Here is a 12,014-nt window from a genome sequence, read left to right on the forward strand (position 1 = left end):
TTTTATTTAATGCCATGATCAGTTGCAATATCACTTCTCACTGGAAAGTGATTTAAGTCAATGCCTTCTTTCTTTGTTGAGACTAGTGCTAGTCACATGGAAAACTTGTACTATTGACCAAGACCTTCTCAAGGGGAGGACTGGGTAGTGGTACAGTTTCAAATTTAAATGAAGAACATTATTGTCTGCATAATGTTACTGTAAATACACCATATGTTATGACCTTAGTTACCACGGTACACCCATACCCCCTTTGGACCATGCCTAGGTACGAACTGGTACCGGGTCCGGTTATAGTTTGCTACTTGGCTTGGTCAGGGTTCAAATTCTTGGACCCAAGTTTGAACTTGTTGCCCTGATGGACAGATCCGCACGAACTTATCTAGCCCAGATCAAACCAAGGTTGAATTTGGGTGAACTAGGCCCTGCGGACGGCTAAAATGTGACTTTTTTTTTTGCAAATTTTATAGTATTTTCACATCCTTAACCCGAGAATGTGCAAGTGAAAGGCTTATGTTGGATTCTAACTCTCATTTGTGGTGTGTAAGTAGGTTATTTTCAATTGAATGAAACCAAATGCAATGGAAAAATTAATTCACTATTCTAACAACCTCAAACACGTGCAGAACATTGCATAAAGGTGTAGTCTGTACAAAAGCAAGAAATCAGATTGCAATGTGTGAAAAACACAGTGAATACACCATATGTTATAAGCTTAGCAACCATGATACAGCCATACCCCCTTTGGACCATGCTTGGGTACGAACTGGTACCTGGTCCGGGCATAGTTTGCTACTTGGTTCGGTCAGGGTTCAAATTCTTGGACCCAAGTTTGAACTTGTTGCCCTGATGGACAAACCCGCGCGAACTTATCTAGTCTAGATCAAACCAAGGTTGAATTTGGGTGAACTAGGCCCTGTGGACGGCCAAAATGTGACTTTTTTTTTGCAAATTTTATAATGTTTTCACATCCTTAACTCGAAAATGTGCAAGTGAAAGGCTTATGTTGGCTTCTAACTCTCATTTGTGGTGTGCAAGTAGGTTATTTTCAATTGAAAGAAATTAAATGCAATGGAAAAATTAATTCACTATTCTAACAACCTCAAACACGTGCAGAACATTGCATAAAGGTATAGTTTGTACAAAAGCAAGAAATCAGATTGCAATGTGTGAAAAACACAGTGATAAGAGGCCTAACCAGCTATTTCTTCCTTCTCTAACATGCACATTCAATACATATTTATGCGTTTACAAGCATTTCCAACTGCTCAACTTACTACTAACTTCCCATACCAAAAAATGCAACTTTAATATGATAGGATTGCATTTCTTAATCCATTAGTTGAACTTGAAACAATGATACTTGAACTTGCTGTTATGATATAATTTTTAATGTTTTCAATCTTTGATGATAAACTTGAAATATATGATTCTACAACCACAATTCACGATGCTTGGTTACATGTTTTAAAGTTTGGTGTTTTGTTATTTGTATCATTGGATTTTATGAAACTATGTGACATTCTAATTCTAACTTATGATTCTAGGCTTCGTAAATGTGTGTGTGTGTGTGTGTGTGTATATATGCTTTTGTACGAACGAATCCAAACCCCTTTCCAATTTTTTTTGTATTGGCAAACTAGTTCTTCAAACTCGAACTGGTAACTTAGGGTATGCACAAAATTTAGAGCCGGGTTTATGTCATTTTTTGTTGTCTTAGTTTTAGGGAAATTCAAAGGGTTGGGAGATGGCAATAGTGTGTGTTGTCCAATCATAACATAACAATAAGCTTCTTGTCCAGATCTTGGCCCGTGTGAATGTTAGAGTGGGCTTGCCGTTGCACCAAAAGACTGATTTGTCAATGCTCGATACAACCACTCAACTTATAGCATATAGGAGGCGGTTAAGCCCTTGTCACGAATCTCGAGGGGAACACAAAATAAATTTCTAACTATCTCCCCCTCAGCGTTACCCGAGGGTTTGAGGATTTGAACCTATGACCAAGATTTGATACCACTTGTTAGAGCAGGGTTGCCGTTGCACCAAAAGACCAATCTATCAATGCCCGAAACAACCACTCAATTTATACTACATAGGAGGTGGTTAAGCCCATTCCACGAATCCTGAGGAGAAGGCTGAATAAATTTCCAATAGTAAATTGTGAAGATAATTCATGCAATAGATAGAGATAAGACAAATCCAATAGAAGTGTTGGCTTGTAATTTTGTGTTAATCCCTTCTAATAATCTTATAGATGGGTGATAAGATCACTAAGATATATGTTGCATATGGCAGTATACGCCAAACACTTAAACCTATAGCATGCTTTAGGGTATTTGTAGCCAGCTTATGGCTAGCATAACCTTAAAGTAAAATTATAATTTTTTATTACTTCATGTTGGTAGTAGGGTCAGTCTAGGTAGTTTGCCTGACATGTGTAGGATATATATGGGGAGGTAATGGATAGTATTTGATTGTCATGTATAATTCCTAATACATTCTAAAATATCCCAAATGGATATTGACCTGATTCCTTTCTCAAAATATCATTCATAACATAAACATATGAAGTTGCATTCTTAAAATCTAGTAATACAAACCATAGGAAATATCCCCAGTAGATATTTATCTAGTTTCTTCCTCAAAATAATATTCAGGATTCAAGCATATGAAAATGCATTACAAACCAACAATATAAAACCAGTAAACTCTTATAAAATTCCTTAAAACATGTTATTGCATTATACAACAACATTACAATAACCAGCATTGAAAATCCAATCTTAAATACAGTTTTACAGTCAGATTGGAACACTAAGAGAAGAACCTGTAAGCACACGCGAGACACCTGATGTGATGTCTCTGCGAACAATGGGTTTGTGTCCACTGTCTACCGGCACGAGGGGCTACGTCCTCACATTGGCTAAAAGCTGAAGCTTTCTAAATAACTCTCGCAAGAGAGAAACTGAAATCTGAATCATAAATCAAGCATATCAAATGAATGAGTCTCTTCTCCTTTTATCCTCACAACTGTGACTCATCGACTTCCTACTTGGCTTTTCGTCTTATTTCTCCTTGTCATTTTTAGCCCATTTTATAATATTAAATTGACCTTTTATATTTTGAATCCACGCTTTCATAGTCAATTTTTAATGTCAGATGAATACATCCTTAAGTTTTCTAATGCCCCAAAAGGGGACATTACACATTCATCTTGTATGCAAGTAATTTTGTTAGTAGTGGTCTTAGAATTCTAATTTCAACATAACTCTAGTTAGATGTATGAGATTTTCACAGTCCATCATAATTAGTGCAACACAGTCAAACCCAGAAGCCATAGGCTAACAGCTCTAGTTTCAAAAATTGCCTGTTTCTTGCAAACCATTTTGAAAATTTCAGCCTTTTATTCCACTTGAAGTTGGATGGTCATTCATAAAAGCTACAATCCAAATTTCACTTTGAGTGTGTGATTGGGACTCTGTTTTTCCATAAATTTTCTTTGTAGGTTGAAATTATTTGAATTCTTCTGGTTTCTTTACATTTCAGAAAGCTTTGGATTTTGTTTTAATAATGTGAAGCTTTATAGTGATAGGGCCACAAATTAGAGGTGAAGGGAACAGTTCCTGTACATCATGGAATATTTTTAACAAAGGGGATATTGTTTTGGATGATGATCAAGTGGGACTCTGATACACGGTGTCTTCTTCCTTAGATTGCAATTTAATATTTGGAAGAGGGCCTGTACAGCATGGAATCTGAAGTGAAAGGAGAAGTAGTTAGCACCAATTGTTATCTCTTGTAGATTCCTTTAATAAGCTCTCAATCTTGCAGCCAACTTTGCTGCACCATAGATCACTTATCACCTTTGTTAAAAATGCAATTATAATGAAAGCACTTTGATTATCAATTTTGACTTGCTTTTCTTGATTCCCATTGATTCTTATAACTGCAATTTTTTGTAGTTCAAAATGCCAAACCCACCTAGCTGCATAATAGTTTTATTGGCAGGGTTTGTACTTGCATTTTGTATTGTTTTTTCACAGCGTGATTTTTTGTTGACTTCATAGGGTGTAGTTGTGTTTTTTTTTTTTCAATTAGCACCAAAAGCTAGATTGCAGTCTGTTAGCTTGAATGTTAGATTGTTTCCCTATCTATGCTTTTCCCTTTTCTATTGAATGTGTTCTGTTTGTTTTTCTACAACTTGTAGGTCATTCAGTATTTTTAATTCTGTCTCTAAACTATTTAACCATATTCTAAAAATTCAATCAAATTAAAAATAAATTGATAATGTCTTTATATTGTTTGATCATGGGCACACAGAAAGACATATCGGTAAGGTTTAAAGTTTAAAGTTTAAACATTCCATTGTGGCTATTTTAGGAAATAAGAATGCATTTGATTAGGCATATAGACATTAGAAAATTCTTTCAGGATACAACTTGTAGTTCATTCAGTATTTTTTAATTGTGTCTCTAAACTGCTTAACCATATTCTAAAAATTCAATCAAATTAAAAATAAATTGATAATGTCTTTATATTGTTTGATCATAGGTACACAGAATGACATATCGGTAAGGTTTAAAGTATAAGGTTTAAACATTCCATTCTGGCTATTTTAGGAAATAAGAATGCATTTGATTAGGCATATAGACATTAGAAAATTCTTTCAGGAAGAAATTATTTTATAAACAAAAAATTGCTAGTTACCTAATTTCACCCTAAAGTGATTAAATTATGAAAATGACATCGACATGAAGGCTTATATGGGTTTAAAGGCATTAATTTTGTGTTCTCCTTAAGTTGACATTGTCCCCAAATCTCCATGAGAGGTGTTGCCTCTCAACCCCACTGGGGTCTCCACCCCTAAACCTCTACTAGCTATTAGGATTTAACTCTTGAGTTTGTTGACTTAATACTTTATTGTTGCACAACTTGCTAAAAGTCTCTTTGAATGAGTCTGTTGACCTAATACTTTATTGTTGCATAATATGGCTGGTGGAAGTGGCATTGTAACTCGTTATGGCTTAGATGAAATTGAACGAGTGTTGATTTTGATGCCCTTGATGAAGGGCAATATGAAGATTATTGAATGTTATTTTCAGCATATATTGACATTTAATAAGTCAATAAATTATAAATTTACAAGTCTATTCTCCTTTTTCCGAATTATAAGGGATATACATATTTTTTTATTGGCAATTATGAGTGTTAATGTTTTGCCTAGAAATAAAGATAAACAACAATAAACAAAATAAATAATAGTAAGATGCAACAATTTATCCTGGGGATCTCCAACTCAAGGGGTGTTAATGTTATAATCTGTTGGATAAATTAAATTATATTTATGAGACATATAAATAATTTATGGTAAATATTATATATGCAGTAATGAGCTTATGTTAAGAGTATATATAAAATATATATGTATGCTATATATATATATATATGAGATCTATTATATTTACATACATACATATATTTAAGATTGTTTAATAACCATTATAATATATTGAGAAAATATTATTTGTGATATAACAATAACTAATGTGAGGTAATATATTAACAAGAGACATGTCTCTACATTTATATCACACACACACACACACACACACACACACATATATATATATTAGAATAGTAACTTGAAACACACATAAAACTCTATAAGCGCTATTACAAGTTACAACATATCCAAGGCCTGGGATCTTTAACATGGTATCAGAGTAGGTTGGAAGGAGATTTGTCATTCCCTACAAATTGGTAGATGGTGAACCAAAGCTAATTATGTATGGGAATAACTTGGCAAAGGAGGAGGATGTGTGCTAGATGTGGGCTCAATGTCAGTCGATTTGGGTCTTGCAAAATGAGCTCTGTAGATTGTTGCTTTTTGGCTCATGCCATGTGTCTTTGCGATCGACAAAAGGTCTATGCTTGCTGGCTTATTTCAACGATGTTCGATGATGATGATGACCCTTGATTTGGATTGATTTCAAACTGAGAGAAACAATGTGAGGATGTGTTTTTCGTTTTGAGATTGTGTTGACCACTGTGGAAAATGAGACCCGCATAAGATAATTAACTATCGGATCTACACAGTGACAATGCAATGTCAGATCAAGTCTTGTTCTTGTTTCCTTCATACAACAGATCCATATTGGGTAGGATGATATGTGCGGTGTGGAAGAATAAAGGTACACATACCTAGCATTGCTTGATAAGTGGTGATGGCTGGAGAGTCAGTGGAATATTTTCTGTAGAAGCTGAGGATATCAAAGCTGTATTTGGATGGCATGTTGATATTATATCTTGGAATGAGATTTATTATTGTGTTTAGAAACAAAAGGGCAGAATCTCCATTGTCATAGGGACTTCCAAAACAATGTTTTAGAGAGGCCTTGTGCCAACACATGCATAAGTTCGTTGTTGTCTTTGTTAGCGCCCAATAGTTTTCTGTTAATTTGAAATTTCTGCTCACCACTACGTCAATGATTTGAAGGCATCCATTTAAGGTGGAAGATATTTGCAAGAGAAATTAATATATCAACCACTCACACCAATATCCATGACCAAATTTAGTTTCAGTGTGGATAGTGACACGACTAAAGGAATACTTATGTATATAATACATTTAGACAACATGAAATGTGATATATTACATGTGACATAGTAATATTACTAATAGTGATAATTTCCTATGATGCTAGGAATATATCCGTCTCCATTTTGGAGTTATGTTATTAAGCCTAAGGCACTAACATCTATACAAAGAAGTGATTATGAAATGCATAAACACAGTCAACAATATATATGACCAAAAGTGATTCAAATATGATAAAAGAAAACAAGAGAATCACATGATTGTTTTGAAAGCATTAAATAATACAAGGGTAGCAATTCCATGGAGCACGATTACAATTAGAAGCTATGAATAGACAGAGGCAAATGTAATAGAATATGAAGTAATGAATGGAGTATCAAGGAAGCAATTAAATTCCTATATCATCAGCGATATACTATTATAGATTATTGTAGGCTCAACATGTTGTTTGCATTGATCTGAATTAGTGTTGCAATGAAGAGTGGCCACTTTTCATTGTGACGGGGAAATGAAAAGGAAAGGCGGATTCCATATATATCGTGGAGAACGAAGGCTATTGAAAATTGTCTTGAAGTTTATAATTATAGTCTATTGACTATAATTTGCTGGTAAATATAATGACAGTGCAAATGAAGGCATTCAATCTGGTTGAGCCCGTGTTGGGTTGTTGCTCTTAAAGGTGGGGTGGTTTGGATTATGTCGTGTGTGGATCACAATGTGATTATGGTGGCCCAAGAAAGCAATGGTGCTTGATGAAATTGTCTAAACAACACCATAGGGAGTTTTGAGAGGTGCATAGTTACAGTAGGGTGGCATCCCAATTTGTTGAAACATGCTCGAACCCGTGGTTGGAGTGTTTGAAACAAAATAGGATGCCAGATGTAAAACTTGAGAGTGTATTTGACCATCCATTGAAATCCTTGATGCAAGCAATAGAATTTTAGAGCAACATGTTTGTATGTACCATATATGTGTTACTGAGGAATCCTCGAATTGGTAATGACTGTCATGCATAAGGTTGTCATCATGAGTTTATATTACATAGGGATCCTCCCTTTCGAAGAGACAAGTGCAATGCAATATCAATGACACAGACTCCACATAGACAAGATCGAAGATAAAAGTTTGTATTAAAGTTAACCAGAAGATAAAATGATGATTTCTCTATCAGTATGGCATTAGTGTTAGGCAAATATTTTTATTTGTTGCTTCTCAATATTGGCATTCAATCATTCGGGGATGACTTTTGTGATTAAATCATTCTTGAATTTCATGATAACTTAGCATTGGGATGCCTAGTAAAAGTATCTCATGGGTACCATGGGCTGCTAGAAGTTGTGTAAGATATGGCAAAATTTAAGCTCAGAGCATGCTTGGTTTAAAGCTCAAGAAGGCTGGTGTAATTTTTTTTTTTTTTGGTTCTAAATAAAAGAATAAGTTGGAATTTTACAATGTGGGGGGAATAATAACCAATGTTTCATTCCCACTTGAACCATCCTTAGTGAGGAGATGATTCAAATATGGCAAATATTTTCAGATTTGATGGACCTTCATTAAAGCAACTTGTATCAAGGACACACACATAAGAAAAGAAGGTTGGTACTTTACACATGCTTCCAAATATTTTGTAGAACTCAAACTTATGACAAAAGCTCCAAAGAAGTTCTGATCTAGAATTTATTAGTCATTTGATGATCATATTGGATAAAGTGAGGCTCTTGAGGCAAATATCTTTGATGATTGAGATTATGAAGTAATCTTCTATATCAAGAGGTAGTTTGACAGTTCATTAGAGGCAATCCTGGACTAAGAGAGGGTGTAGATAGATGATATGCTTTAGTCAAACTTTTGATAATCTTGATCGTATTGATTCAGAGGGAGTAGACCACATCGAAATGGATTCTCTAGTGATCAAAAACTATAGCACTTAAAGGACTATGATTCATGAGATAAAGTGTCATGTATGTAGGCTGGAAAAGGATACTTATTGAACTAGGGAAGCATGACATGACTTGCTGCGAGGAGGTTAGAAAGATGATAATATATTAAGAGGGAGTCTGACACTGCATTGGAAAGAACCTTGTACTAAGAGGTCAGAAAAGTTGATATCAAACTTAGAGGGAGTTTTGACACCTTATTAGTAACCTTGACAAGGAGGTCTAAAGGTTAGTGTTTCTTTGTGAAGAAGAATTTCCAAAAGCAATCCCTTTTAATACATTCTTATCTATGAGAGATAAGTTTGAGGTGAAAACCTTATTCTTTGATATGTTTTATGATGGATGTCATTACAACACCACATTATAGTATTTGTGGTGACCTCATGTAAATTTTTGATGTCATTTGTGTATGGGCTTGCTCCTTGTGTTCATATGGTAACTTTCAAATGATCATCACTTGTATTTGCAGAAGTTATTGGAAGGTGACGATCTTACAATAACTTAAATCATGATGTACAGTTTTTGTAGATGTTGAAATAGATCATGAAAGGCATTCTCTTGTAAATCAACAACTATGTGTTAGATGCCATTAAGTTGACTGTCTATAAGTTGTTTGTATAGATATATGATAGGTACTTGGTGAATATCTTGCCTTGATATTCCGATAGGCCATTACTGCATTGAGTACTTGGTGAATATTATTTAGTTGATGTTCTAATAGGCCATTACTTAGACTATTTGGCGAATATCATTTGAATATCCAACCTTGCTTCATTGACATTTATGTAGTGATTCATCTTAATAAGAGGAGTAACTTGATTTTGACAACTACTTTTTCCAACGAATACAAAAAAAGTGTAGAATTAACAACTAAGTCACAAGAACTGAATGTCTTCTTTTTTGGTGGTAATCTTTGTACTGAGCCAATATCTACTTTCACCGAGGGGTACTCAACCCTGAGAGAAGTCTACACAATTGCTACCCTTCTTGGTTATCAGAGTTTGAAGCTAGTCCAAGAGATTAGTGTTAAGAACAGTTGAGTCAATACCTTATAGAGTTGATTCCAGACATACAGTTTCTGGCAAGAATAAAACATTTCGGTCCCATTTCCTAATCTTTTCTTCCAGATCTTTTTCTTCTTGAAGTCATTAAGGCCTTATATTTCTGTGACATCAGAGTAATCAAGATCCTACTCTAAGGCCTTCCCTAGCCTTCTTAATGGCCTTGTCAATTTGTGGCTGGTTTCCTTGAGTTGTCAGATAGTTTCCTGTTGTTTAAAACTCTAATGTAGGATTCCCTGCACTTATTTGATCCTATGTTTATGTTCCTCTTCGTAAATTTCGTTCGCTTAATTGAGGTCATCATTTCTGCCATGATTAGGACATGTTTTTCATACTCCACCTCCATATCTGTTTCTTGTCTGTCTATCATACATCCATCCATGGTTGACTTGAATGGTACAGATTCTTTCTCAAACATTGGCAGGTTGGATTGACTCGATTTTCTAATGCAAGGAATGGCTTCTGTTAAGTCTATACTTATGAAAGATTTTCATCGGGAGGTGGGATCAACTTCATCTTGTTGTTTGTCCTTTCGGTATCTAGTGTCCTAGTGATCTGGGATTATCTTCTCTGGGACAGAATGCTGCTATCATCCCTGCCAAGGTTTTTCCAGATGTACCTCTATTTCTGCATCTTTCCATATTGACCATCTGAAACCTGTACTTGTCCACTTATGAGTTCTGGGGTAATAGTGGAGGTGCCCTAATCAAAATGAGGCAGCCCTTGTGAAGTGTGCACCAGAGTTGTGCATGCAACAGTGAGTTGAAATATATGTATAGTCCAACTCTTGGATGCATGGGTCAACTAAGTTGGTTTTCAAAATGATCTTCTCTGGATGAAGCTTGCTGAAATCCTCGAGGAGATAAATCCTTGGTTGAGAGATGTATAGCTGGCATTTTGGTATGTCAATTAAGCAGATGAAACTACAGTCACATTTTTGATATCTTATAGAAAAAAATATTTTCAGAAATAAAGAGGGAGGTTGGCTAAAATTGAAACATTCTTGGGAATTCCTTCCATAGCTTTGAAGTTATTATGGATTATCCCACATTCATAAAAGACCCTGCTTCCTAATGAACCATATTGGCTGGCATTAAAAACCTGCATTATGGATTATGTCCATAGTTAATCTTAAAAGGTTTGAAAGGTATCAATGATCTGCATGTTGGTCTCTGCTGAGTTTTCTCTTGGCCGAAGACCTGATTGGCAGATAACATACCTAGACAGAAGTTGGGTGAATTCTTTTCTTATTTTTCCCTATAGAGAAGTAGATGATTTTGTCCGTGTCCAGTGCTTGAAAGGTGCCTAACTGGGTAAGCCCCATACCAAGTATCCTTAACAAAAGAGTTGGCTTACTGGAGGAGGATTGATAGATACAGGGCCAGGTCAGAGGGCAGAAATCTATGTTATCGGGTTCGCACCCTGAGCCCTTGATTAGGTTCGTTTATGGATTCATGCTGTGTACGAATAGGGTGCACACCCAGTACTTTGGGTGTGGGTGCGCCCCAGCACTTTGAGTGTGACCAGGTTCGCACAACTGCGAATCTGTACGCATCCACAGTGTTAGGTGCACACCCAGCATGAACCCGGGCACACCCACTTAGTACCTGGGCACCTAGGCAAACCTGTGAGAACCCACAGCCCAAAGTAAAAAACGTAGCCTAAACTCAAGCGATTTTTGTAAAATTATATTTTATTCCTAACCGCAAAACACCCTAATATGAGGCCTTCAAGAAACACACTTTCATTTCATTTTTACCTCTCATTTTGCTCTCTCATGATGAAAATCTACTTGCAGCCGCTGAAAATACCATAGATGGTTTTTTTGATGATCCGATGAATGTTGAACATCGAATCATGTTTCATGAACTGCATTTTCATTATGTAAAAAAAAATTCAATGCAATGATTTTCAGTGGGATTGTGAACATAAATCAACAATCAAGTATTTAAAATTTTAATGTATATCTTTGACATTTGGCATTGACCAGTGATCTAGCATCACACTATGAAATGATTTAGTTTTACAATTCTGTATGTTTCTCTTTCTTTTACACACACACACATGCACCCTTATGTACCCATACCGGGTTCTCGTACCCAATCCCATCTCCGAACTTGAACTGTTAACTTAGGCAGAAATGGAAGAGAATTGACAAAAGTTGTGAGCTAAGGGTGAGAAAGCCAGGGCTCTGGTGCCACAGAAGGGCAACAAAAGAAGGATCAGTAAGAGGGAAGAGAAGTTGGCTACCACTGTTAACTATTAGTAAAATAGTGTAATAGTGACACCATCTACTTGTTGATGTTTTGTGGCTTTTGTCGGATAAATCCAATTGAATATATGTATATATATATTTAATATGTGTGAGATGTACATATATATATATATATATATATATATATATATATATATATATAT

General features: G+C 35.4%; 1 protein-coding gene across 1 annotated transcript in view; it reads left to right on the forward strand.

Moving 5' to 3' along the window:
- Positions 1 to 12,014, forward strand: part of LOC149554615 (uncharacterized) — a 71,041-nt gene that overhangs the window by 27,841 nt on the left and 31,186 nt on the right. The gene's annotated exons all lie outside the window — the stretch shown is intronic.

Source organism: Cupressus sempervirens, chromosome 5 (genome assembly GCF_028749045.1).
Source record: "Cupressus sempervirens isolate cs-2001-9-10 chromosome 5, ASM2874904v1, whole genome shotgun sequence".
Classification (NCBI taxonomy): domain Eukaryota; kingdom Viridiplantae; phylum Streptophyta; class Pinopsida; order Cupressales; family Cupressaceae; genus Cupressus; species Cupressus sempervirens.